General features: G+C 51.5%; 3 long non-coding RNA genes across 6 annotated transcripts; 1 reads left to right on the forward strand and 2 right to left on the reverse strand.

Moving 5' to 3' along the window:
- Positions 1–260: 260 nt before the first annotated feature.
- On the reverse strand, positions 261–4,340 carry LOC149124382 (uncharacterized). Its single transcript, XR_016214872.1, has 2 exons — positions 3,105–4,340; positions 261–515 (listed from the first exon to the last, which is right to left on the reverse strand). It is a non-coding gene; the product is annotated as an uncharacterized LOC149124382 (long non-coding RNA).
- Positions 4,329–23,149, forward strand: LOC149124383 (uncharacterized). Of its 3 annotated transcripts, none has more exons than XR_016214876.1 (3): positions 4,329–4,451; positions 15,016–15,304; positions 22,407–23,149. It is a non-coding gene; the product is annotated as an uncharacterized LOC149124383 (long non-coding RNA). The 3 variants fall into 3 exon arrangements; XR_016214874.1 differs by lacking the exon at positions 22,407–23,149 and adding an exon at positions 19,587–20,448; XR_016214875.1 differs by lacking the exon at positions 22,407–23,149 and adding an exon at positions 18,622–19,319.
- Positions 10,135–13,552, reverse strand: LOC127492341 (uncharacterized). 2 transcript variants are annotated; one of them, XR_007921578.3, is made up of 3 exons: positions 13,171–13,531; positions 11,752–11,867; positions 10,135–11,430 (listed from the first exon to the last, which is right to left on the reverse strand). It is a non-coding gene; the product is annotated as an uncharacterized LOC127492341 (long non-coding RNA). The 2 variants fall into 2 exon arrangements; XR_016214873.1 differs by having other exon boundaries at positions 10,135–11,867; positions 13,171–13,552.
- Positions 23,150–24,102: the final 953 nt, after the last annotated feature.

Raw genomic sequence — 24,102 nt, forward strand, 5'->3', positions numbered from 1 at the left:
GCAGCCAGAGGCGGGCCTCGCGAGGGCAGGATGTCCCAGCTTTCACAGCCCGGCTGCAGGCAGTGCCGAGTCCCAAGCAGCCAGAGGGGTCTGCTGAAACCTGCAGGCCTCCCTGAGCAGGGCATCACCCACTGGCTGTGGGTTGCAGCCTGGCTTTGGAGCTTTGAAAAGATCCCCCAGAGGACGGGAATACACGTGTTACCAGAGAAGGGCAGGGTTCTTGTCTTCACGTAAGACAGAATTCAGGCGTGAGACAGAGAGTAGTGGGAGGTAAAATAGCAAGGTTTATTAGGGAAAGGACATCCGTAAGGACGGATGGGCACCTCTCCAGACAGACGCTGAGAGAGTGCCCAGTTGCTCTGACTCGGGGAGAGCGGGGTTACATGGTTGAGTGGAGAGAATACACTTGGGCAGGCAGGCGGGCGGCTCAGCAGAGAGGCAGAGGGCTGAGCGCACAGTCCGGTTGAGGCCGGGGGTTTTTAAGGAGATGGGTCTTTGTCTTCACACATCTTCTCCTGAAACAAAAGACTTTATGGATGTAAATACTTAAAAACTCCTACCTGAGTTTTCCCCCTGAAGGTCTCAGACAGGAGGAAGCCTAGCTGGCGCGACCCTGGGTTTAGAGGAAGGGTGAGCAAGACCCCCTGGAGGATCGGGATCCAAGCAGGGTATTTGAAATGCAGATACTGGGCTGCACCTGGAAGATTATCAGGCAGAAGGGGCGGAGACCCCCACCTGGCAGGTTATCGGGTAGAAGAGGGCAGGGCAGGATGCAGATACTGGACTGCCCCTGAAGACGTTAACGGGATGACTTTGAGATGCATAGATACTTTAGGCCTGTATGTCACACACACATAAGCTCATATCTGACTTCCTACCTAACAGACAGACAGGCTTGGACAGGGGCCACCTGGAGAGGGAGGCAGGTGTGAGCAGTGAGCAGGCAGCACTATTAACATCGAGGCATGGGCACACCAGCAAGTAGAGGTGGGCGGGCACCACAGCACGCTCCAGCACAGGCCATGGCACTGTTCAAACTCGACTACACATCAGGACCTTCTTGGGGCGGGGTCGGGGGGAGTTCCACTAAAATGCAGATTCAGATGCAGAGGGCCCAAGTTTGCCTGTTCACTCCCGCAATGGCTGGGGCCAAAGCTGGGAGCCGGGAGCTCTGTCCAGGTCTGCCACATGGGTGGTAGGCATCTTCCGTTGCTTTGCTAGGTGCATTAGTAGGGAACTAGTGGAAGCAGAGCAGCCGGGACTCCAGCCGCATCCTGATACTTGGAATAACTGTGGGGAGCAATCCGGACTAGACTAAGTTACTGGAATTAAGACTTATTCTATGCATCTGCTCTCCCACAATATGGCGCTGGGAGAGAAGAAAACAGCTTCTGCACAGCTGCCTCCAGTTCAGCCAATAAACTGTAGGACCTGCTCCTGATTGGAGGAGAGCAGCGTACTCGGCGTGTGGGCAGCCGAGTTGGGATTGGCGGAGGAGGACTATAAAGGAGGAGAGAGATGGCATGCACCGGGAACATCTAAGGGGAACACCTAAGGGGAACACCTGTGCAGCCCCCGAGAGAGCCGGCCGGCGGTGTGCCGCTCCCCTGCGGAAGTGGGGAATGTGGCCAGGGGGAACTGCCCTTCCACGGAGGTGGAAGGGATAGTAGCCAACCTGGGAAGAACCAGCAGCAAACCCGGGGAGGGCCGAGCAGACGAAAGAACAGCGCAGGGTCCTGTGTCGTTCCTCCATGAAGAGGGGGAGCGACAATAACCGTGTTGCAGGCTGCAGCCTGGCTCCCTGCGCCTGGACAGTGGCACCTGAGACTGCAGTTCCAAAGAGCTGCCAGGTGGTGGCGATGCACTAACGACCACACTTTCAGTAAGGAGCCCTCCCACCAAGGTTGACAGTTATCTGGACTGAATGAATGAGTCTCAGAGGTGCTGGCATTGTACTTGGGCATGATGAGTGAGCCTGAGAAACGCGGCTCTCTGGGGAGCGCACAGAGGCAGATCAGAGAAATACGTCGGGGCCAGACTTCAAGATGAAGCTAGACTCTGCTAGGAATAGAGTGAGTGTGGACTTTTTGATGGGATGGTGCTGTGACCCACGGGGGAAGTAACACTCGGGCAACAGTCCAGGCTGCAGGAGAACGGGCCTAAGCAGACCCAAGGAATCAGAGACGTTCACGAAGCTGATTGTGAGCCGGCTCGGAGCCGGCTCTGCCGCTCCCTGGCTGTGGGCCTCTGGGGAAGCGACCTGGCTCGCTCCTTGTGTCTCAGCTTCCTCGTCCACATGCAGAGACCATCATAGCACCTGCTTCTCATGCCTGCAGCGAACATGCAACCATCAGGGTTGTGCTTGTGGTGAGGATTAAGTCTTTGTTTCAAAATCACATTGGTGAAATGCTTCAAAAAGACAAAGGGAGCTCGGTGCGCTGGCTATGGTGGTAACAGGACTTCCTTAGGAGGTGCAGCACTGTGAGTGTTCACAAGGGGGCAGCCTTTCCCCCAGTGAGTTGAAGCTCCAAGTGTGATTATATTACAAGTCTGTGTTCTCTACTCAAATGGCAGTAGCATTTCAATAGAGGGCAGTGGCCAACAGCACGTTTCTCTAGCATCTTTAAGTCAACACTGCCAAGAGGGGACAGTCTGGGACCACTGAGCTCCAGTCCCTTGTTTTTACCAATGTAGAAACTTTGTTTCCTGGGGAAATATGTGAGCTGATCAGAACTCACAGTTCTCTCTGAATCTTGCTGATGAATGCAATAGTTTTCAAATGTTTGTTATTGTTTTAAAAATGATGACTACTATTTGTTAATACTGTCTTTCTTCTTCTTCTTTTTTTTTTTAGAGGAAAAAAACCACTCTTCCATCTGCTGGTTTACGCCTTAATTGTCTGCAAAACTGGAGCTCAGCCAGGCCAAAGCCAGCAGCCAGGAACTCCACCTGGACCTCCACATGATGCTCTTGAAGCCTGGTGCTCCCAAGCCCTTGAAGCATCACCTGCTGCCTCCCAGGGTGAGCGTTCGCAGGATGCTGGAGCTGGGAGCAGAGCCAGGACTTGAATCCAGGTGCTGTGATGTGCAATGTGGGTCTCTTACCTGATGGCTCCAGTGCTGAGCTGTTGCTGTGGATTCATTCTGAGAGGAGGAATGCGGTAGGGGCAAGAGGCACGGAGTCACCACACAGACCCCAGGAGTTGGGTGAAAGTGGGCCAGAGGCGAGCAGCCCACAGACTTGTTTATTTCAGTTGGTACAGCAGCTTATATAGCTGAGGCAGCTAATCCAGTCAAGGGGCGGTTTATGCCCTAACCAATCACAGCCTGTTGCCAGGCAGTATCCAAAGCCATCCAATCACAGCCTGTTGCCAGGCAGGCTCCGTTGTCAGGTGAGTTTCAAAGCCATTCCTGAGTAACTGATGCTCGCTTGCCAGTGGCCATCTTGGCATGGCCTTCTCATTCCACCACACTGAGCTAAGCAGCCTGCTCCAAAGCCGCAGCCTCTCACCACCTGGGAGCCCTGTCTGGGTATTGTAGCGAGGGATTTTGATTGAACTGGCTTGACGAGCTGGCCTGCGCCACCTGAATGTTTTCATATGCCACTCTGCTCCATTCGATCTGGCAAGATGAATGTCTTAACGCTTTACAGCTGAGAAAGCGGAGGCTCCAGGATCTTCCAAATTGGCCCAAATTATGGAATCACCCGGAGCACTTACTCTCTATTCAGAATCCGAGCCCCTGGGCAGTAGTTCTCAATCTTGGCTGTAATGGAATTGCTTGGTGGGGTTACTTTTTTAAAATCCTGGTGGTCCAGGCCAGCACCCCAAACCAAGTAAAGCTAAATCTCTGGCTGCAAGATACACGGGCGATTCCATGCGTGAGCCTGATGGACCGGCGATTCTGCCAGTGTGAGTCATTAGCATCACTCCTGCGACGCTCCTGCCAGCCACTCCGGTGCACAGAGTTGAAGTGAGGATTCCGATCATGGCAGGCTGAGATCACCAGTCCCCGCCAGACCCTTCCATCTCCATCTTTAAATCCGTTACTCTCTTCCCTCATCACTGTTCCCCTCTGTTCCCTTGAGCACACCACCTCCTCCAAGGGATTGAACTCACTTTCACCCCTTATATGTTTGTGTGGAGCTTGTGTTTATACTTAGTTACATGTGTGTGGAAGAATCCAGCACACATGTGTGTTCAGTTTACATACAAGGCACTGTGCTGGAAATACCATGCTGAGTACTTTATTCAGTGTGATTATTTTTTGTTTTTGAGCTGTAGCCATGTATCTGTATCTTTTTTAAAGATTTATTTATTATTTGAAAGGCAGAGTTAGAGAGAAAGATCTTCATCTGCTGATTCACTCCCCAAAATGGCCGCAATGACCAGGCACAACCAGAGCTGAGCCAGGCCGAAGCCAGGATCCAGGAGCTTCATCCAGGTCTCCCAGGTGAGTGCTGGGACCTAAGCACTTGGGCCATCTTGTGCCGCTTTTTCCAGGTGCATTAGCAGGGAGCTGGATTGGAAGTGGAGCAGGCAGGACTTGAACCGGTGCTCGTATGGTATGCGGCACCGCAGGCAGCAGCTTAATCCGCCACGCCACAGCGCCAGCCCCAGTGAATGTGTCTCTGACCGCTGTTCTGTCACATCTTGTGTGCATGTACTAAGTGTTTTTTCTTTCTAATTGCTGATTGGCTGTGACACTTGTACATTTGCACCATGGCAAACACATGGGCGAGGGGTAACCTGATCAAAGCAACTTCCTTGTCTTTATGTTGGGAGCCTACCAGCTGCTCTCTTCCAGCTGCTTAGACAATGCGGGATGTGTTACCGTGACCTCCAGCCACCCCCACGGTGCTGGGTTCTCTTGTCCGTTAGGACGGTCATTTCCCTGGTGACAGACACCTAGACTGTCCCCATCTTTGCTATCCAGCAGGCCTGCTGTGCGTGTGTCTCACCTGTCTCCATGTGGCCTGTGCTCTGGGTGAGGAGCCCAGGAGTGGAACTGCTGGGCTGAGGAGGATTTGTGACCTCAACCTCAGCTTGTCCTCCAGCTGAGACTCCAGCATGCACTCGCACCAGCGTTGCCTTCAGGGGCCTCGCTTTCCCCGTCCTCAGCCAGTTGACTTTATCTGACTTTCAGAATGTTGCCAAATACACGGGCACACTGGTGTCAGGATGCTTGTGTTTGCCTGTACCTGACTGCTAGTGCACCCTCCTCAGATTCCTAGAACCACGGCAGACTTGAGTTCAAATGGTTGCGCCCCTGTCATAATTGTTGACAGGTGTGCAGCTCTTCCCCAGGTGCTTTCTGGTACCTGGGTTATCCGCCGTTGTCCAAAGCCCTGTGAAACACTCATGGCAGAGGAGGAATCTGGGAGTCAGCAGGTGCAGGGGCTGACCCTGGGCTCATCCCGCCTGTTCTTAGGGCAAGAACCAGCATGAGAATCCCGGGGTCCCGGCCCTCATCATGGCCCTCCTGCTCAATTATGTTGTGTCTGAGCCCTGCAAAAAGAGACGGTCTTACCCCAAATCACGGGGTTTGGATATTTGTGGGAGAGCTGTGGGGTTTGTTTCTGTTTTTGTTTCTTGAATCAGCTTCACTGAGATATCCCCGCGAGATAAAATGCACCCGTTTTTGTTAGACCCTCTGAGTGAGGATGCTAACACGTCGAGAAGCACACCCCAAAGACTCAGAGTCCAGACCAGCTGATGCAAAAGCAAGAGGATTTATTCAGCGTCTGCGCAGACGGGCCTCCTGAACTCCCGAGTCCAGAGAGCGCCCCCAGCACAAAGCCACACGGTTTATATACCCACAGCGACCAATCAAAAGCACTATAGTGTCCATGCACACAGCAGTCCAATCCGTGAGCTGATCATGTGAAAGGCATGCGTCCTCTATCCAATCAGCTACGGGGTCACATGGGAGGCATGCACCTCATCGCCATTTTGTTGTTTACTTCTTCAGCAGTTCCTTCCCCTGTCAGCACCATCTTGTTCACCCTGAGGGGGACGGCGTCTCGCTCCCCTCGTTCCCCTGGAGGGAGAGCAGCGTCCCGCTTCCCACACCATTATCTGAGTATTAGGAGGCATACAAACTGGGTTAGGTCTTAGCACAGCCAGGCACAAGTGTCGCAGCTAGCTAAGCACAGGGTCCCTTATTTTTATAGCTGCACCTAATTTTAGCTCTGGGGGAAAAAGTTTAGGGCTATAATTTTTAAACTTTAATTTTATTTGGGGCAAAGGTGACTTCTTGTTTTTAATAGTGTTAGCTTAAGTCACTCCATCTTGGTTTGATTTTTAAGGTTTTTCAGTTTTAAACAGGCTTCTCTGTGAGTCTAGAATAATTTAACCCTCTACCACCACCATCCAGACACAACCGGTCCCTTGTCACCCATATCCTCTGATGGTCACCCGCCCGAGGCAGTTACTGATCTGCTTCCTGTCGAAGCAGGCGTGTCTTCTCCAGATTTTCCGCAGTTCAGAGCATGCACCTTTCGTGTGGTTCAGCATGTCCACGAGATTGCTCTGTTGGTTGTATTGGTGGTTTGTTCCTGTTCATTCTGTTTTAGGACCATACTGCAGCTACAGCTCCATTCTTTAGGGATGGACGTTTAGTTGTTTCCAGTCTTGGGGTGTCATGAACGAGGCCGCTCTGAATCTTTGTGTACAAATCTGTGGGGGTGGGGGGGGAGTGGAGGGAGGGCCAGCAAGGCAGCTAAGGTGTGCAGTGTAAGAAAGCACTCCCTCTTGAGCTCTGACTTAGATGAACCAGAGACCACGCGCCTCCTTACGTGTCAGGCCCTCGAGTCCTAGTGGGCCTGGTCCTCGTCCCTGTGCCAGTGGAGCTGCAGAGCAGAGCTCCAGGCTGTTTCTCCCAGTCTGAAGACCTCTGCTGCTGCCTAATCGCCTGCTAAGCTTCTGCCCCACACAGACCTGCCCGCTCCGTACTCCTGCAGCTGAAGCTCGGGAGCAGGGTCCTGTGTCCGCCTGTTTAATAGAACACCCACGATAATGAGGTGCAGGGGTGCAGGGGTGCAGGGGCGTGCCTCCACTCTGGGCAAGGGAGAATTGTTGCAGCTTTTGAGGGGAACAGTAGCAGGACCCTGGTCTCTTTGTTGAACTTTGAAATCATTGTAGAGTCACAGGAAGCTATGCAAAGATAGCATAGCAACTATAAACCCCCAGCTTCCTCCACTGGTTGCATTTTCCATAACAAGTACAATAGGCCCACCAGGAATGTAACATGATCGCAGTGTGCGCATGCGGTGTGATGTCATTCTTCCACCCACAACCACCGCCACAATCAAGATAAAGACCCATTCCTTCCAGTGCCTCCTTCGTAGCCATTCTGCCCCCACCATCCCTAACCCCAACACACACTGATCTGTTTGCCATCTCTGCAATTTTTGTCATTTGGAGAATACCATGTAAACGAAATGACACCATATGTGACCTTTCGAGGTAGAATTTTTTTGCTCATCATGAAACCCTTGAGATCCATCCAAATTGTTGCATATACCCAAAGCTCCCTCAGTCTTACTGCTGGGCAGTGTCCCATTGGTCACTGGCCTACGGGGGACGTTCTGCTTGTCGGGGGCTTTAAGGATAAACCTGCTGTAAACATTCATGTGGAAGTTTGTGTGTGACCCTGAGCTTTCATTTCCCTGGGTGAACACCCAAGAGTGCGATTGCCGTGGCGTGAGGTGTGGTGGGGATTAGGGGGTGCCCAGACCCCGGGAGAGCATCATTTCTGAGAATAGCTGCGAGGGTGTTCCCGGAAGACATCAGCCTTTGGCCCTAAGGACTAAGAAAGGAAGGTGTGCCCTCGCCCTGATGTGGCTGGGCAGAGTCCACATGGCTGAGGGGCCAGACAGGACAGGAGGACAGAGGGAAGGTGAATACCCTCCCCTCCCCCTCCCCCTCCCCCTCCCCACCTTCCTCTCCGTCTCTTGGAGCTGGAACACCATCTTCTCCTGCTCTTGGCCATCACAAGTTCAGCTTCTCCAGCCTTCAGCCTCAGCCTGAGTTACATTCTTCTTTTTTCCTGACTCTGGAGCCTCCGGATTCGGACTGAACCAGAGAGACGCGTTCTCCTTCTTCAAAGTGTTTCGGCTGCTCAGGTTCCCTTGCCTGCCCATGTAAACTTTCAGATAAGCTCATCTTTAACTATGAAAAATAGTGGAAGATTTTGATAGGAATTGCATGATTTGTATATGTTATTTGGGGAAAAGGTGACCTTTTTTCTATGATGAGTCTTACAACAGAGGAACACCCTATGTAGATCCACTTACTTCTGTATATCTTCTTCGATTTATTTCAGCAACTTTTTATGGTTTTCAGTATATATGTTTTGTACATGTCCTTTTGATTCATTCATAATCTCTTTTCAAGAGAGATTGTAAGTGATACGGTACCTTAACTTGGACTTGCTGTGTTTGTTGATAATCTATAGAAATACAGTTGTCGCCGGCGCCGTGGCTCACTAGGCTAATCCTCCGCCTTGCAGCGCCAGCACACTGGGTTCTAGTCCCGGTCAGGGCGCCGGATTCTGTCCCGGTTACCCCTCTTCCAGGCCAGCTCTCTGCTGTGGCCAGGGAGTGCAGTGGAGGATGGCCCAGGTGCTTGGGCCCTGCACCCCATGGGAGACCAGGAAAAGCACCTGGCTCCTGGCTCCTGCCATCAGATCAGCGCGGTGCGCCAGCTGCAGCGCGCCGGCCGCGGCGGCCATTGGAGGGTGAACCAGCGGCAAAGGAAGACCTTTCTCTCTGTCTCTCTCTCTCACTGTCCACTCTGCCTGTCAAAAAAAAAAAAAAAAAAGAAAGAAAGAAATACAGTTGTCTTCTTAGATCTGGCGACTTGGCTGAACTCAGCTGCTATGCGAGGAGTTGGTAGTGGTGTTGCTTCCCTTTGTCTTTGGAGCTTCGTGAGCATTTTCCATATAAACCGTCATGGCATCAGCACATGGCAACCAAGTTATTCCTTCCTCTCTGATCCGTACACCCTTGATTTCCTTTCTTGCCCTGCTGTTCTGGCGAGGCCTTCCGGTGCTTATGGAGTCAGTGGGGAGAGCAGCCGGCTTGTCCTTGTTCCCATTCCTGGGCAGAAACAGGCTTTCACGGTGTGGGTGATAGGCTGTGGGGTTTTGGTAAAGTCTCCCTACCTCTAGTTTTTCTGAAATGTTTATAATGGGTGTTTTTTCAAATGCCTTCTCTGTGCCAGTGAATAATATCAGACGGTTTTCTTCTTTAGCCTTTCCGTACAGCTGATCACCTTGGCTCGCCTTAAGGGTTGAACCAGGCTTGCGTCTCTGGAATAAGCCCCACATTTAATATTTTGTTAAGAATTTTTCAACTACATTCATATTACTCTGCAGTTATTTACTTTTTCTGTTATCTCTAGTTTTAGTTTCAGTGTAATACAGGGATACTTCAAAAAGTTCATGGAAAATAGAGTTAAAAGGTAAGCTTATTTTGGTGGGTGCAAAAATGTTTTGGAATCCACGCATAGTTCTTCCATAATACACATTTTCCAAGAACTTTTTGAAGATGCCTAGTGTGCATGGATTTCATAAATGTTTCATTTCTCCATTGTTTTTATGTTTTATTACTTTAAGATGTATTTTTATTTATTTGGAAGAGTTACAGAGATAGGTAGAGAGAGAGAAAGAGAGAGGTCTTCCATCTGCTGGTTCACTCCCCAAATAGCTACAATGACCAGAACTGAGCCAATCTGAAGCCAGGAGCCAGGAGCTTCTTCCAGGTCTCCTATGCAGGTGCAGGGGCCCAAGGACCTGGGCCACCCTCTGCTGCTTTCCCAGGCCATAGCAGAGTGCTGGATGGGAAGTGGAGCAGCCAGGACTTGAACTGATGCCTATATGGGTAGCTGGCACTGCAGGCTGGATCTTTAACCCACTATGCCATAGCGTCGCCCCCCCCACCCCGTTTTCAATTTTTTTTTAATTCTACCCTTTTAATTTTTTCCTTTCTTCTACTTTCTTGGGGTTTATTTTACTCTTTCTGGGTTCTTAGAAGAAGACATAAATCATGTGAACAGTTGGTCTTTCCTAACGTGGGCACACACTGCCATGCATTTCCCTGTAGCACTATGGTAACAAAGTCTGCTGTGTTGTGTTTGCATTTTCACTCCAGTTTATTTTTTCCCCCTTTAGATACTGTTGACCCTTGGATCACTTAAAGTCTGTTGTTTTCCCTTGGAGCAGAACTTCTTCTCCTTGTCAGCTGTTGGTTTCCCAGTGTGAGTGTGCTGGAAGGAGAACCACGTCCTCACTACTAAAGGGCCCAGAACGTGCCCTGCCAACCTGGGTGAACAGAATAGACAGATGACACCATCCATGCCCACACGCGTGAGCTCACACACCGTTGGTGTGCTTGTACCCACACCCACCCAGCAGAGCTCAAACTCACATTTCTAGACAATAAGGCTCAGGGTTGATACCAGGTAAACCAGAAACAGGAAAAGGAAGCTGTCTGGGGCGAGAAAATGATGAGGGCCAACTTCGTGTCTCAGAGAACGAGGCCAAACCAGAAACCCCCGGCGGAAGTGCCAGAGACCAGGTTCCAAGGTCCGGTGTGGTTGTATTCAAGCTGCATTTACGGTAAATTGGCAGTGCTGGCTTCTCAGCTTCCTGCCCACTTCCCACCAGCACGCCCCCTCTTAACAAGACCCGCAAACTAGCGATGCCTTGAAAAACTCACAGGAAGAAATAGACAAGAGCCTACATGACTACAGCAGTGCAACGGAAATCTGCAGAGGCAGCAGGAGAAAGACCGGAAGCCACGTCCTGCAAAGACCCCCGGCATCTGGTCGGCACGAGGCAGCCTGTGCTTCCCGGAGGGGGTGTGCTGGGAACCGCAGACCTGGCTCGCGTCTGTGCTCGCAGACGAACAGGAGCACACGGCTGTGTGGAAAGTCTTCCCCCGCCCATCCGAGACCTCTGATGGCCTCCACGCTGCATTTTTCACATTCGAACTTCCCTGGAACATCACGTGGTTGTGGCTTTGCAGCGCCTCCGGGATCCTGGCGTGTCTGGGCTTCCACGGCAGCTGAACCGTGAGACTGGATCCTTGGTGCCCAAGCTCCAGATGGGGCTGAGGGCACCCAGTCAGCTGAGACCAGGGCTTCTCTCCTCGGGGCTGTTGACGTTTCGGGAATGCTCCTTTGTAAGGACTTGCTCCCTGCAGCAGCCTCTCTGACCTCTACCCACTGGATGTTGGTGGCTCACAGTCATGGTAACCAAATGTCTCCTTGCGTTTCCTGCTGTGGATGCTGTAACATAGCCGCAGAGCCTGGAGCCACAGCAACCACCTTGCTGTCATGAGGAATGACACCACGGAGGTGCCGAGACTGGTGCGGGAGCCTTAGTTCTTGTGGACGGTGCCACGTTGCTGCACCAATCCCAGAATCACCTTCTAAAGAGAAGTGAGCAGCACCTCACCACACACGCCACCTGAGCCCCGCACTCCAGTACTGGCAGCCAGCAGCCCCCGGTGCGCCCACCGATCACCTCTGCTCCTCCTGCATCCAGGATGGAACTCCGCCTCCTTAGCTGGGCTTCGCCCCCCTCTCCTGCCTCAGCCCCCAGCACCTCCACTGCCCCCACCATGAGCCTGCATGAGAACGCGCTGGACGCAGCCTGAGGCTTCCTGATGCTGGCATGCGCTGCCCTTCCACGCCACGCTCTTCCTCCTCTTCCCTCCTCTCCCAACTGCTCCTCTTTCAAGACTTACCCATACCATCTCCTCCAGGAAGTTTTCCCCAAGTCAGGTCCCGGTCCTCCAGTTCAGAGTGGTCCTGTTTCCTCTGGCGGGGATCTGGGCCTCTGTGACTGCACATCTGTGTGTTCCTGACAGGTGCAGGGAGGAGTGTCATGCAGCAACGTGGACGGTGGCCTTGTAGAACGTGTGGCAGGCGAGAGGAGCCGGCCGGAGCTCAAGGCACAGGCTCAGTTCATCCCAGCCCAGTTCAAGACAACCAGGAGGTGCCGCTCACTCTTCAGTCTCAAACCCTACCCTCCTGTCTCCTACACCGTGCACCTCACCCTCTCCGGACCACTTCAGGGCCCAGCATGCGTGCTAATGCCTCAGGGTTCCCCTACGTCTGGCACTCAACCCCCTTTTGGGGGATAGCCTTCCTCATCCTTCTGATCACCCTTTGACGACACCTCCTCCAGGAAGCCTGCCCTGCCTCTCCGAGGCTGATGTGTTCAGAGCCTGCCTCTCACAGAGCACCTACCACATTGCTCCTTCATCACCCATATCCACACCTGTGAGCATCTCAAAGGCAGAGGCCTCACTCATGCCTCTTGGAGTAACCCGACACCCAGAGTGAGGCCAGGCCCAGCTGGGAACGGGAATGTTCCTGGCGTGGTTGTACCTGCGGCGTGGCTGAATGTGGTGCCCCCTTGTCCTCCATTCAGCAAACCTGCATGGAGATCTGACTGTGCAGGGGCCCACAGCTTCCTGCAGCTCACCCGCTGCCCTCATCGGCGGGGGGGGGGGGCTGCCACGGGCTGAGCACTCACTGCCGTGCCTGAGATATTTTACTCCTGGTGATGATTGAATCCTCGCATAATTGCAGAGGTTGGAGCTGTGATCGTGTGCAATGAAGAGGAGGAGACCAAAGCACCAGCATTGCATGGGTACTGAATCCTGCTGGAATCGGGGTCTGGACCCCTGTGGCCTAACTCCGGAGCCTGGCTTCTTCCTCCTGCCGAACCACCTGACACTTGCTACAAATGCAGAGCCCTCCCCCCGCCCACCCAGCTACTGGTTCTCTAGGCCCGGGGTGGGGGGAGCTGGGAAATTGCGTTTGTCTTGAGCCCTGTAGTAAAGTCCACCAACTTCCTGCTAAGACAAGGTCGCTGCGCCCAAGAGCATCAGGGAGTATGTCCCTGGTTGGCCGTGGCGTGACCCCACGTGCCTGTCTCATGGCATCGCAGGCACACCCTGCACCTGCTCTTGCTCACTGTCCCAGGAAGAGTGTCATGGCCACCACCCCCTGACTCCCGCCCAGCCCTGTGTGCTTGAGAGGCAGTGGCGTGAAGACAGCTCCTTCGCAGGATGAGCTGGTAATGACCCAGACCCCAGGGACAGCCCCAGATGCTCTGATTCCCTGGAGCAGGCAGAGGCATCAACATTTCCAAATACCTGTTTAGTCTCCGAAGCATTCAGACGGCTCCACTCGGAACTCCGCACACTTTGAGAGCACATCACCAGGACTCCGTCCTCTGCTCCGGTGTTCCCGGCAGACAAGTCCCAGCGATTCCAGCAGGGGTTTGCTGTGCTGCAGACAAGTCTGACCCAGAGCCCAGGGCCGCGGTGGAGCTGGGGCAGCCCCAGCAGCCGCCCGCATTTCCCAGGGCCCGGCTTGCCTGTCATCTAACCGTGGTCTGCTGACCAGAGCAAACTGACCTGGGCCAGCTCTGCAGGGAAGGGCCTCTGCCCACGAGTGGGGATTTTGCTGTGCAGACACTGGGGGGGGAGGTGCTGGGGGATCTGGCAGGTGGCCCAGAACAACTCAGCCATCAGAGCTGTGCTGGGGGGGGGGGGGGAGGGAGAGGCCAGGCCTGCTTGTGGGGGATTCCCTGGCAGTGCTGGGAGGGAAGCCAGGCTGAAGAAGGCCCTGCTCTTAAAGCCACAGCAATGGGACCTTGCAGCAGAGTCAGCAGGAATCTCGGTGGGGACAGTCCTCAGAGGAACCTGCGAGTGTGGGGTGGGTGACGGGGAAGCTGGAAAGCAGATGGGGCTTTCCCCAGCCGAAATCACTTAGGACAGACGTGTGACAAAGTGCCCTGGCTTATAAGAAGATTCTTTCTTCTGATTGGGTGCCTAGGGAATTCGGGCACAGCTTGCCTGCATAGCTGTTTTGCATGGTACAAGTGCACGTCCCTTAGTGCTGTCAAGCTGGTAGATGGGCTGGTCCAAGTTTCCCTTATATATCTGGCCCTCCATTGAGCAGGCTGGAGAGCTGGACTCAGCTGGAGCCATCCCCCACCCATGCACACGGCCTCACCAGCATGGTGGCCTGGTGGGGTTGGACTTTAGAAGCAGTAGTGCCGAGCCCCGAGCAAGGATTCTCCAGGACACCCAGGTGGAAGATGCCAGGCTTCTTATGACCTAGAGGCCAAGGAAGTCACTCTTGCCATGTCCTATTGGTGAGACCAGGGCCAATTCCAGAAGCGTGAAATTAGACTGTGTGTCTCCGTGGGAAGACCGGTAAAGGATCTGCTGCCGTGTTCAATCTCCCACAGTGCGAGAGCTCTGGGGAACACTTGCAAGGCTCAGCATGGGGGCTTTTATTCCGTGCACGTGTGTTGAGTTCCAAGTGTGTGCAGACACTGTTCTCAGCTCTGGAGAAAGAGAGCAGTGACAGAAACGTGGTCCCTGGCCTCAAGGAGGCTGTAGTCTAGAACAGTCTAACAAATAATGCCATGGTGCCTGGCCTGTGGTAAGCGCTCCTGAGTGTTGGTTACTGGCTTGGGCTTTTGGCTCGGTGGTTAAGCCACCAGTGGGATACTAGGATCCTGTGTCACAGTGCCTGGGGCCAAGCCCAGGCTGTGGTTTCCATTCCGGCTCCTGCTGGTGCACATCCTGCGAGGCAGCAGATGATGGGTCAGGTAGTTGAGTCCCTGTCACACACATGGCAGATCTGGTCTTCGGTTCCAGGCCCTTGGCTTCAGCCTGGCCCGACCTTGGCTGTTGTTCGTACTTGGAAAGTGAATTAGCGAATGCGGGAGATCTCTCTCTGTCCCCCCACCCCACTGCTGTCTGTCTTTCAATTAACAAAGAGGTTAACTTGTTTAGCAGAGTGCGTTTTCAGCCAAGGTTGAGCAGTAATGAACTGGGGAGGGGGGAGATTCAAGGTGGAGGGGACAGTGTGTACCACAGAGTGCAGTGGGCAAGGGGCAGCGTGCATCGAATGTGGCTGGGCGGGTGGGACAGGGACCGATTGCCCACAGCTCTGAGCTGAGCGCCTTACATTTGTCCCTCCAGGTCCACCTTCCACCTTCTCCACCTGCCTGGTTTCTGGGGCCAGCCTGTAAGGACTGCACCAACAGTCTCGCTTGCCTCTTGGCTGGTACCGGAAGATACCATCAGGAGTTTGGATGGGAGAGAGTCAAGGGAGGAAGAGGCGGGAGTATTTATTCCTCTGGTTTCCTCTAGAACTCTTAGCTCCAAAGGAAAGAAGGCTGCAGTCGGGGGACACAACACTGGCTCCAGTGAACTGCTAGTTAAGAGCACCACTTGCCTAGCTGGGCTCCTCTTGCCTTGGAATCAGAAGGTGAGTAGCGGAGTTCTGGTACTCATTGGAGTGATTGACCTTGATCAGCAAAATGAAGTTGTGCAGCTAGTATGAAGGGGAGCCAAGGCAACATATATATTTTTTTAAAGATTTATTTATTTATTGGAAAGGTAGAGTTACAGAGAGGCAGAGAGAGAGGACTTCCATCCGCTGGTTCACTTTCCAGATGGCCGCAATGGCTGGAGCTGCACCGATCCGAAGCCAAGAACCAGGAGCTTCTTCCAGGTCTCCCACACGGGTGCAGGGACCCAAGGGCTTGGGCCATCTTCTACTGCTTTCCCAGGTCATAGCAGACAGCTGGATGGGAAGAGGAGCAGCCGGGTCTCAAACTGGCGCCTATATGGGATGCCAGCACTTCAGGGCAGGGCGTTAACCCGCTGCGCCACAATGCCAGCCCCAGCAACATATATTTTGAATTAAGGAGACCTGTTAGGACACCTCTTAGTACTACTATGTTCTGTGATTAAAATCACTGGAAAACTAAAACCCAATATAGGCAGAACTGCCAATGTCTGAGGTTTCAGGAATGAGATTGGAATCATCCACTAAGCAAAGAACCATGACCAGCTGAGGTGCTTGCCTGGGGCAAAGGGCATATGATATTGCTCGTGGAAGAAGGGCGCTACCTACACCATCTGTTGACCAGACGCACCAACGAGGACTGGAATCAGTGTGAATGTTGTGTCCTGGTTTTGTCAGGTGTTTATATAGATGGATATGTATCAAGCAAAGTGTTCTGTCAGTTTTACTCTTTATGCCCTTGTCATCTAACCTAACAAACACTAGTAGTAATTACCATTGTGTGATAGTATTTAAGTTACGGGGTATCAAATAAAAAGTGACCATCATCGACCAAGAACTTTGCAACCTGCTCCAGGGAAAAGGGAAGCACAGTTTTGGTTGTGAGCAGGATAGCCGTGTCACGTTAGACAGAAATATGGCTTTTTTTATTGTAAAAAATAGATAGGGATACAGATATCCATCCAAATGGTTCTTCTAAAGCTGCAGCAAAAGGAAAACAAACAAACAAACAAAAGAAAACAAAACAAAGCAAAACAAAACCTCGGTAGAGACATTGAGCATGAGTCTTCAATCCTCAGCAAGTGGAAGTGAAAAGTAGCCAGGCACCCTTCCTCTTTTAGCTGGGAGAAGTGGGAAATGGAATTGTTCAAGCTGCATGAACACAGCAGTGACAGTGAGTCCTTTACCTTGGTGTCCCTGGAACTGGGAACTGGAAACTGAGATTTTCTTCCTAAAACCAACTACCAAATTTAATGGGCAGTTGCTGAAATTTGTGGGACTGAACCCAGGGGCTATCTATAAACACCACGATGAAGAGTGTGGGCAACCATTTCTCTCTCCAAGCAAAATGAACCAGCAGGTGCAATGCTCAGAGCTCTGCCCCTTGGGAGTATTTCCCTTCACCACTGCCATTCAAGGATCACCAAGAAGGCTACAGCTGACAACTGTTGGGTGGGGCCTGTATATCACGCAGAACCATCTGTCCATCAGACACAAGTTCTTTTTTTGCGTTTAACTGGGCATAGGGAACTCCTATAGATGCAGCTGGGAGAGAGAAGGCAGTGTAGTGAGTGTAGGATCCATGGGTATGTGGGCTGCCTCCTGGTGAACTTACTTGAACCTCAGGGCTCTGGAGGCCTGGTTTCATATTTACCACTTCCATCTGATGCTGGGGTACCGATTGCATGCCCAACCTTAGAAATTAGTGGGTCAGGTGGAGGTGAAGGTGCTACTTCTATTGACAAAGAAGGCTCAGCAGAATTCAAGGATTTAGTGACCCCAGTTTCTTTGGAACCTTCCCATGTATCCCCATTTCAGCTTTCAAGATTCCATTCCTGCCTCACTGATGCCCACGTTTTAACAGAGAATATCCTGAAAGTTGCAAATCCAAGTTGCATTATAATTCAGTCACTCACAGGATGACACTCAGGGTTTGGTTTGCATGACTCCCAGCCCTGTAGTTTTAGGGACAGAATTTCTTCAAGGACAGGCACAGAAGCTTTTGGGTCATTTATGTAGAGTTCAGGTAGACACCTGGAAGCCCCGAGTTCATCCTCCTCTTTTCCCACTTTGTCTATCAATGGAAATCAATGGGAAAACAACAAGCCAAGCTCAGTCCACACTATGTCCTAAAGAATCAAATCACCCAGAACCTTACCTTTTGATTTGATTAGAAGTACCCAGCAGCAATATTTTCCCATGATGCTCTTTTTTCCATGGGAAATAGTCACTAGTAGCCTTCAATCTAGTCATATTACAGAATCAATTCTGGAAAGCCCAGAACCAATTCAGAAAGTTCATCCTGAAGATTCTGGTCTTCTGGAACCACTCTCATGAGTATAAGTCAGGCTTCTACCAGCAAAACAGAACAGGTAGGACGTAGGAGAAAGAAGATCCAAATAGAGATGTTTATTGTAAAAAATTGGCTTATGCAACTGCAGGGGCTAACCAGGCAGTCTGAGCTCTGCAGGGCAGGCTGTCAGGAAGGGCGAGGTGAACCATCAGGCGGGCAGAAGCTAAATGGGCAGCACATGGGTGGAAGGTTTTTTCCTCAGGAAAATCCTAGCTCTAGAGTCAGGTATTAGCTGAGTGGACCAGGCCTGCTAGATCATCGAGGATAGTCTCCTTTCTGCAAAGGTAGCTGATTGCGGAGGCTGATCACAGCTATGGCACCTATATTGGTGCATGGGCTTGAAGAGCTGTAGAAGGTAGCCTAGCCAGGTTGACACATGAAACCAGCCACCACGAGGCATAATTAAAATGCAATGAATATCACATATTTAAAAGTGTGTCATTTGGGGCCAGCACTGTGGTGTAGTAGGTTAATCTTCTGCCTGAATTGCCAGCATCCCATATGGACATTGGTTCGAGTCCTGGCTGCTCCTCCTCTGATCCAGCTCTCTGCTATGAGCTGGGAAAGCAGTAGAAGATGGTCCAAGTGCTTGGGCCCCTGCACCTGCATGGGAGAGCTAGAGGAGACTCCTGGCTCCTGGCTTCATATTGGCTCAGTTCTGGCCATTGCAGCCATTTGGGGAGTGAACCAGTGGATGGAAGCCCTTTCTCTCTGTCTTTCCCTCTCTGTGTTTGGTACCCTGCCTCTAGGAGTAGGAAGTCTGGGTCAGATAGGTGTCGGTTTAATGCATGAAGAAGCTCCAGCGGCCTTAGTTGTGGTGCAGTGGGTTAACCTTCTGCCTGCATCACCAGCATCCCATATGAGCACTGGTTTGAGGCCCAGGTACTCCACTTCTGATCCAGCCTCCTGCTAATGCACCTAGGAAAGCGGCAGAAGATGACCCAAGTGCTCCTTGTCCCTGCCACCCACATGAGGGATCCGGATGGAGTTCTGGGCTTCTGGCTTCAGCCTGGCTTGACCTTGGCTATTGCAGCCATTTGCGGAATGAACCAGCACATGGAAGAATCTCTCTCTCCCTCTCCCCTTATTACTCTCTCCCTCCCCCTCTATTTTTTTTCAAAAGGAGTGGGCAGTTTTGTGGCTTAGTGGGTTAAGCTATCACTTGCAATGCTGAATCCCATATGGGTGCTGGTTCAAGTCCCAGATGCTACACTTCATATCCAGCTCCCTGCTAGTGGCCTGGAAGATGGCCCTCACACTTGGGCCCCTGTCACCGAGGTGGGAGACCCAGAGGAAGTTCCTGGCTCCTGACTATTCTGACACAGCCATCTGGGGAGTGAACTAACAGATGGAAGATCTCTCGCTTTCTCTCTTTCTCTGTCTCTCTCCCTCTCTGTGTAACTATGCCTTTCAAATAAATAGAAATAAATCTCTTTTTAAAGGAAATTATAAACTGTGTTCCAAAATGGTTGTATCATCCCTCCAAGTTTCAAATTTGTTGCCTAATAGCCCTTGGTTTGTTATATGGGTCATAAATTTGGTGTACAAAGAAGTATTGAGATAGTCCTGTCATGCTGGCCTGACACATACATATGAGGACAGCACCTACAGCAGGCAGTTATAGGGGCAGTGGGAGGGAGAGTGGAGGAGTCAGGGTCCACTCAGCATCCCCAATCCCAACCCCAAGTCCAGGGAAGAGACCAGGCTATCAGAAATCTGGAGCCTGACAAACCAGACTGATTCCCACTCAGCCACCATTTTCTCGCTGGTTACCTGTGGTGAGTGACCTCAACCTCTGGTCACCTCTGCTCGCCCATCTGCTTGCCCATTCCACCGAGCCAGTGCTTGGCGGAATAGCGGTGGCTCCCCAACTCCATGTTTCCACAGGGACCCTCCTGCTGGACAAGCAAGGACTCCAACTGGGATCCCATAGGCACCTTGAAGTTGCGGAGTCAGGGTGTCCGAGGGGCCTCGGAGGCACTGTTCACCCCTCTCTGGCCTGAATTCCATACCTGGGAGAGCACCAGAGGATGCGACTTAACAGAGACCTTCTTCCTCCCACTCCAAGCTGCGGCTGCCTTGTCTGTTAAGATTCCACCGTCGACAGATTTCTTTGGGTCAGCTGTCTGTGCTCTTAGCTGACCATCTGCTCCCAAGTGGAGCTGACTCGTCATCCTTGCCAAGGGATCAGCTCTTTAAGCAAGTGCAGTGCTTCCCAGGACAAACTAGAAGACGGGTCGGCCATTTACCCTCCAGTACTGGTGAGGACAAGATGTCTTCACGACTTGGCATTTGTTCTGGATGACTCAGCAGGAGTGGAAAAACCAAAATCCCTGTACATGATGCTAATAATAAAGACTTCTGAAGGAAAGATACAAATCAAGAGTTCATGCAAAAGTAATGTGAGCATAAATATCTATTTTTTTTACATTTTATTTTATTTTTTGTTTATTTGTCAGAGTTAGTGAGATAGAGAGACAGAGAGAAAGGCCTTTCTTCCATTGGTTCACTCCCCAAATGACCACCATAGCTGGAGCTGCGCTGATCCGAAGCCAGGAGCCAAGTGCTTCCTCCTGGTTTCCCATGTGGGTGCAGCGGTCCAAGCACTTGGGCCATACTCCACTGCCTTCCCGGGCCACAGCAGAGAGCTGGACTGGAAGAGGAGCAACCAGGAGCAGAACCCAGCACCCATATGGGATGCTGGCACTGCAGATGGAGGATTAACCAAGTGAGCCATGGTGCCGGCCCCGAGCATAAATATCTATGTTTGCTTTCATGTGCAAAAAAAAAAAAAAAAAAACTTTGGAGGTAAACACAAGAATTAAAGAAAGTGGTTTCTGGGGTGTAGAGGGGGTTGGCACTGGAAGTAAAATTTTGCCTTGGATTCCTTGAGCTTTCAAACTGTCAGAGTTAAACTAGCAAAGAGAAGTCGTAGGAAGAACAGCAGGACTTGTACTTGGTTTTTGCACAGACTCACCTGTTGTCAGCATTGGTGCCCCTGGCGTTGTCAGAGGCACTCAGCCTCTCCCTTTGTCTTTCACTCAGTTCTGTGAAAGTAAGCTGCACTTTCCGTGGATCTATAGCCCTAAATATTTCAGGGATAGGAACAGGAATATTCTCTTCCATAGCTCCTTAAAAATCACTTGATGCTTGCTGGTGCCGCGGCTCACTAGGCTAATCCTCCGCCTTGCAGCGCCAGCACACCAGGTTCTAGTCCCAGTCGGGGTGCCGGATTCTGTCCCGGTTGCCCCTCTTCCAGGCCAGCTCTCTGCTGTGGCCAGGGAGTGCAGTGGAGGATGGCCCAACTCCTTGGGCCCTGCACCCCATGGGAGACTAGGAGAAGCACCTGGCTCCTGCCATCAGATCAGCGCGGTGCACTGGCCGCAGTGCACCGGCCACGGCGGTCATTGGAGGGTGAACCAACAGCGAAAGGAAGACCTTTCTCTCTGTCTCTCTCTCTCACTGTCCACTCTGCCTGTCAAAATAAATAAATAAATAAAATAATAATAATAATAATAATAAAATCACTTGATGCTTTACTGCCATCATTTTGAATCTGAGTAAGTTCAGTGTTGGTGTAACATTTTTGTCTAAGCTACTACTGATATTCCAGTCTGTGCAGCTGATCCAGGCACGTCCTGTGCACCGCCTTCCCCCAGTGCAGGATCTGTCTGGGGTCTGCATCACATTCTTTGTCATGTCTCTTTACCTCCTTGAGTCTAGAGCTGTTCCTCTGCCTTTCTCCAGTTTTGTCTTGACATTGACATTTCTAAGGAATGGAGCCCTCCTCCACCCCTTTTGAACAGAATATTCCACATTCGGGGTTAGTGTGATGATTCACCATCCTGTGCTTCCTTGGCTGGAACATCACACAAGTGAAGTGGTGTCTTTGTCGGGACTTCTCCTGGGGAGCCGCGTGTCAGCTGTCCCTTCATCTGGGGCACTAACAGGCCACTTACTAGCTTTTTCCTTGGGTATTAATAAGTGATTTATGCAGAGACAACTTGAGATCATGCCAGCACCCTCCTGCTCAGCAGAATTCCACCTGCTTCCTAAATTTAGCCTCCATTCACGGTGCTCGCCTGAACCAGTCTCCACTGTGCACTGCGCCATGATTCTCTGACTCGCCCTCCATTGTGTCCTAGCCCCTTGCATTTCCTATAAAGCAGAGCCTCCCCCTCACCTGATTTTTACTTAGATATTTTCATGGATTTTATTGTATTTCCTTGATTTTTTTTTCATCTTGACCCTTTCATTGTTAAAATTAAAAAATAAAACCTAAATATAATGGTAAATATATAGGGCAAATCAGAATCATAAACTTTAATATTGAATTAAGCAGTAAACTTAAGTTTGGGTCTCCAAGTTGGCTTTGAACCCTGAATTGCTTAAGCATAGGTATGTCCCTAGTTAACAGGAATTGCTTTATAGGTAAGAGGATGGCCTTTAGCTGCAATTCACTATTGAGTCTGGCCAAGACTGTTGGTCCCCTAGCAACTGCCACACGCAAAGGAGTACCAAGCTCATCCAGTGTCAGTCTGCCGTCTTTATCACAGTCCCAAATTTGAAAACTTCAGAAGTAGGAAGTTTTGGTGTTATAAGGAAAATTCTTTAGCTGCAGATCTTGGAATAAATCTGTTTAGAACAGGCAGAATGGTCATAAACTGACCCACAGAATTCCGACTTTGTGTATCTGTTCTTTCCTAGGGATCCTCATAGCTACTAGACAGCCTACAAGTTTTCCTGGCAGTGTAGCTGATGCTGTAGTTCATGCTGTTGTCTGGTCCTGGGCAGAAACAGGACGCAAGGTTAAAAGAGCACGACTGCTTGCTTGGTGGAGAATCTTCAGGTTGTCCTGTGATGAGGTAGGAGAACACTCAGACCCCACTGCTTCGCTAACTGAAGAACCTGACTGTGCTTCACCCGAGAGACCAGAGAGGCCAGGCACTGCCAGAGTCCTTCTCTTTCCCTCTCTGGGATGGTGGCTGTGCTTGCTCTGTGGGTGTGGAGAAGCTGGCGGGAACTGCTGTACTGAGACAGCTGGTCAGACAGGTTCCTGTTGATCTGCAAATTTATGAGGTTGAATCATACCAAGGCTTAGGGAACCCTTTTTTATTTGCCCTCTGCCAGGTGGCAGACAGGAGTGACAGCAAAGTAAGACCTTTGATGGTAAGATTCCTGATCATCCTTGAATCATCCTTGGCAGAGAAAGGTCCTACACTCTGTTTATACTTTCCACTCTTAATGGAAGCTGCGGGGTAATAGCCACAAGTTTCAAAGCAATGAGAACTGACTTCTTCCAAGACAAGCAAGTCTCGTTGCACGCCAAAGTTCCTTAACTGTTTCGGAGGTTCATGAGATAGGGTGAGTCCCACTGCTGTGGCACATGCGAGCCTGGAAGCAGAGCAATATTTTAAATTTTGATCCATGATTCCCATTTACCCTTGTGACTATACTACCTACTCAGCCACAATAATAAAGTTCTATTTAAAAAATAATTGAGAGGCACTGTTGGACAGTAACATATGGTGACCCTGGTGTTCCATTGTTCTTTTTTTTTTTTTTTTTTTTTTTTGGACAGGCAGAGTGGACAGTGAGAGAGAGAGACAGAGAGAAAGGTCCTCCTCTGCCGTTGGTTCACCCTCCAATGGCCGCCGCGGCCAGCGCGCTGCGGCCGGCGCACCGCGCTGATCCGATGGCAGGAGCCAGGAGCCAGGTGCTTTTCCTGGTCTCCCATGGGGTGCAGGGCCCAAGGACCTGGGCCATCCTCCACTGCACTCCCGGGCCACAGCAGAGGGCTGGCCTGGAAGAGGGGCAACCAGGACAGAATCCGGCGCCCCGACCGGGACTAGAACCCAGTGTGCCGGCGCCGCTAGGCGGAGGATTAGCCTAGTGAGCCGCGGCGCCGGCCTCCATTGTTCTTTAACTCTTCTTTTTTTTAAAAGATTTATTTATTTATTTGAAAGGCAGAGCTACAGAGAGGCAGAGAAAGAGAGAGACAGATCTTCCATCTGCTGGTTCACTCCCCAGATGGCCGCAATGGCTGAAGCTGGGCCTATCCAAAGCCAGGAGCCAGGAGCTTCTTCTGAGTCTCCCACGAAGGTGCAGGGGTCCAAGGACTTGGGGCATCACTGCTTTCCCAGGCCATAGCAGAGCTGGATTGGAAGTGGAGCAGCTAGGACTCAAACCGGTGCCCGTATGGAAGCCAGCACTGCAGGTGGTGGCTCTACATGTTACGCCACATCGCCAGCCCCCGTTCTGCAACTCTTAAAGATAATACTACTTCAGGCCAGTGCCACGGCTCAATAGGCTAATCCTCCGCCTTGTGGCACTGGCACACCGGGTTCTAGTCCAGGTCGGGGCGCCAGATTCTGACCCAGTTGCCCCTCTTCCAGGCCAGCTC

The sequence above is a fragment of the Oryctolagus cuniculus genome, chromosome 10, assembly GCF_051225735.1.
Source record: "Oryctolagus cuniculus isolate XC-2025 breed Fujian yellow rabbit chromosome 10, ASM5122573v1, whole genome shotgun sequence".
NCBI classification, from domain to species: Eukaryota; Metazoa; Chordata; class Mammalia; order Lagomorpha; family Leporidae; genus Oryctolagus; species Oryctolagus cuniculus.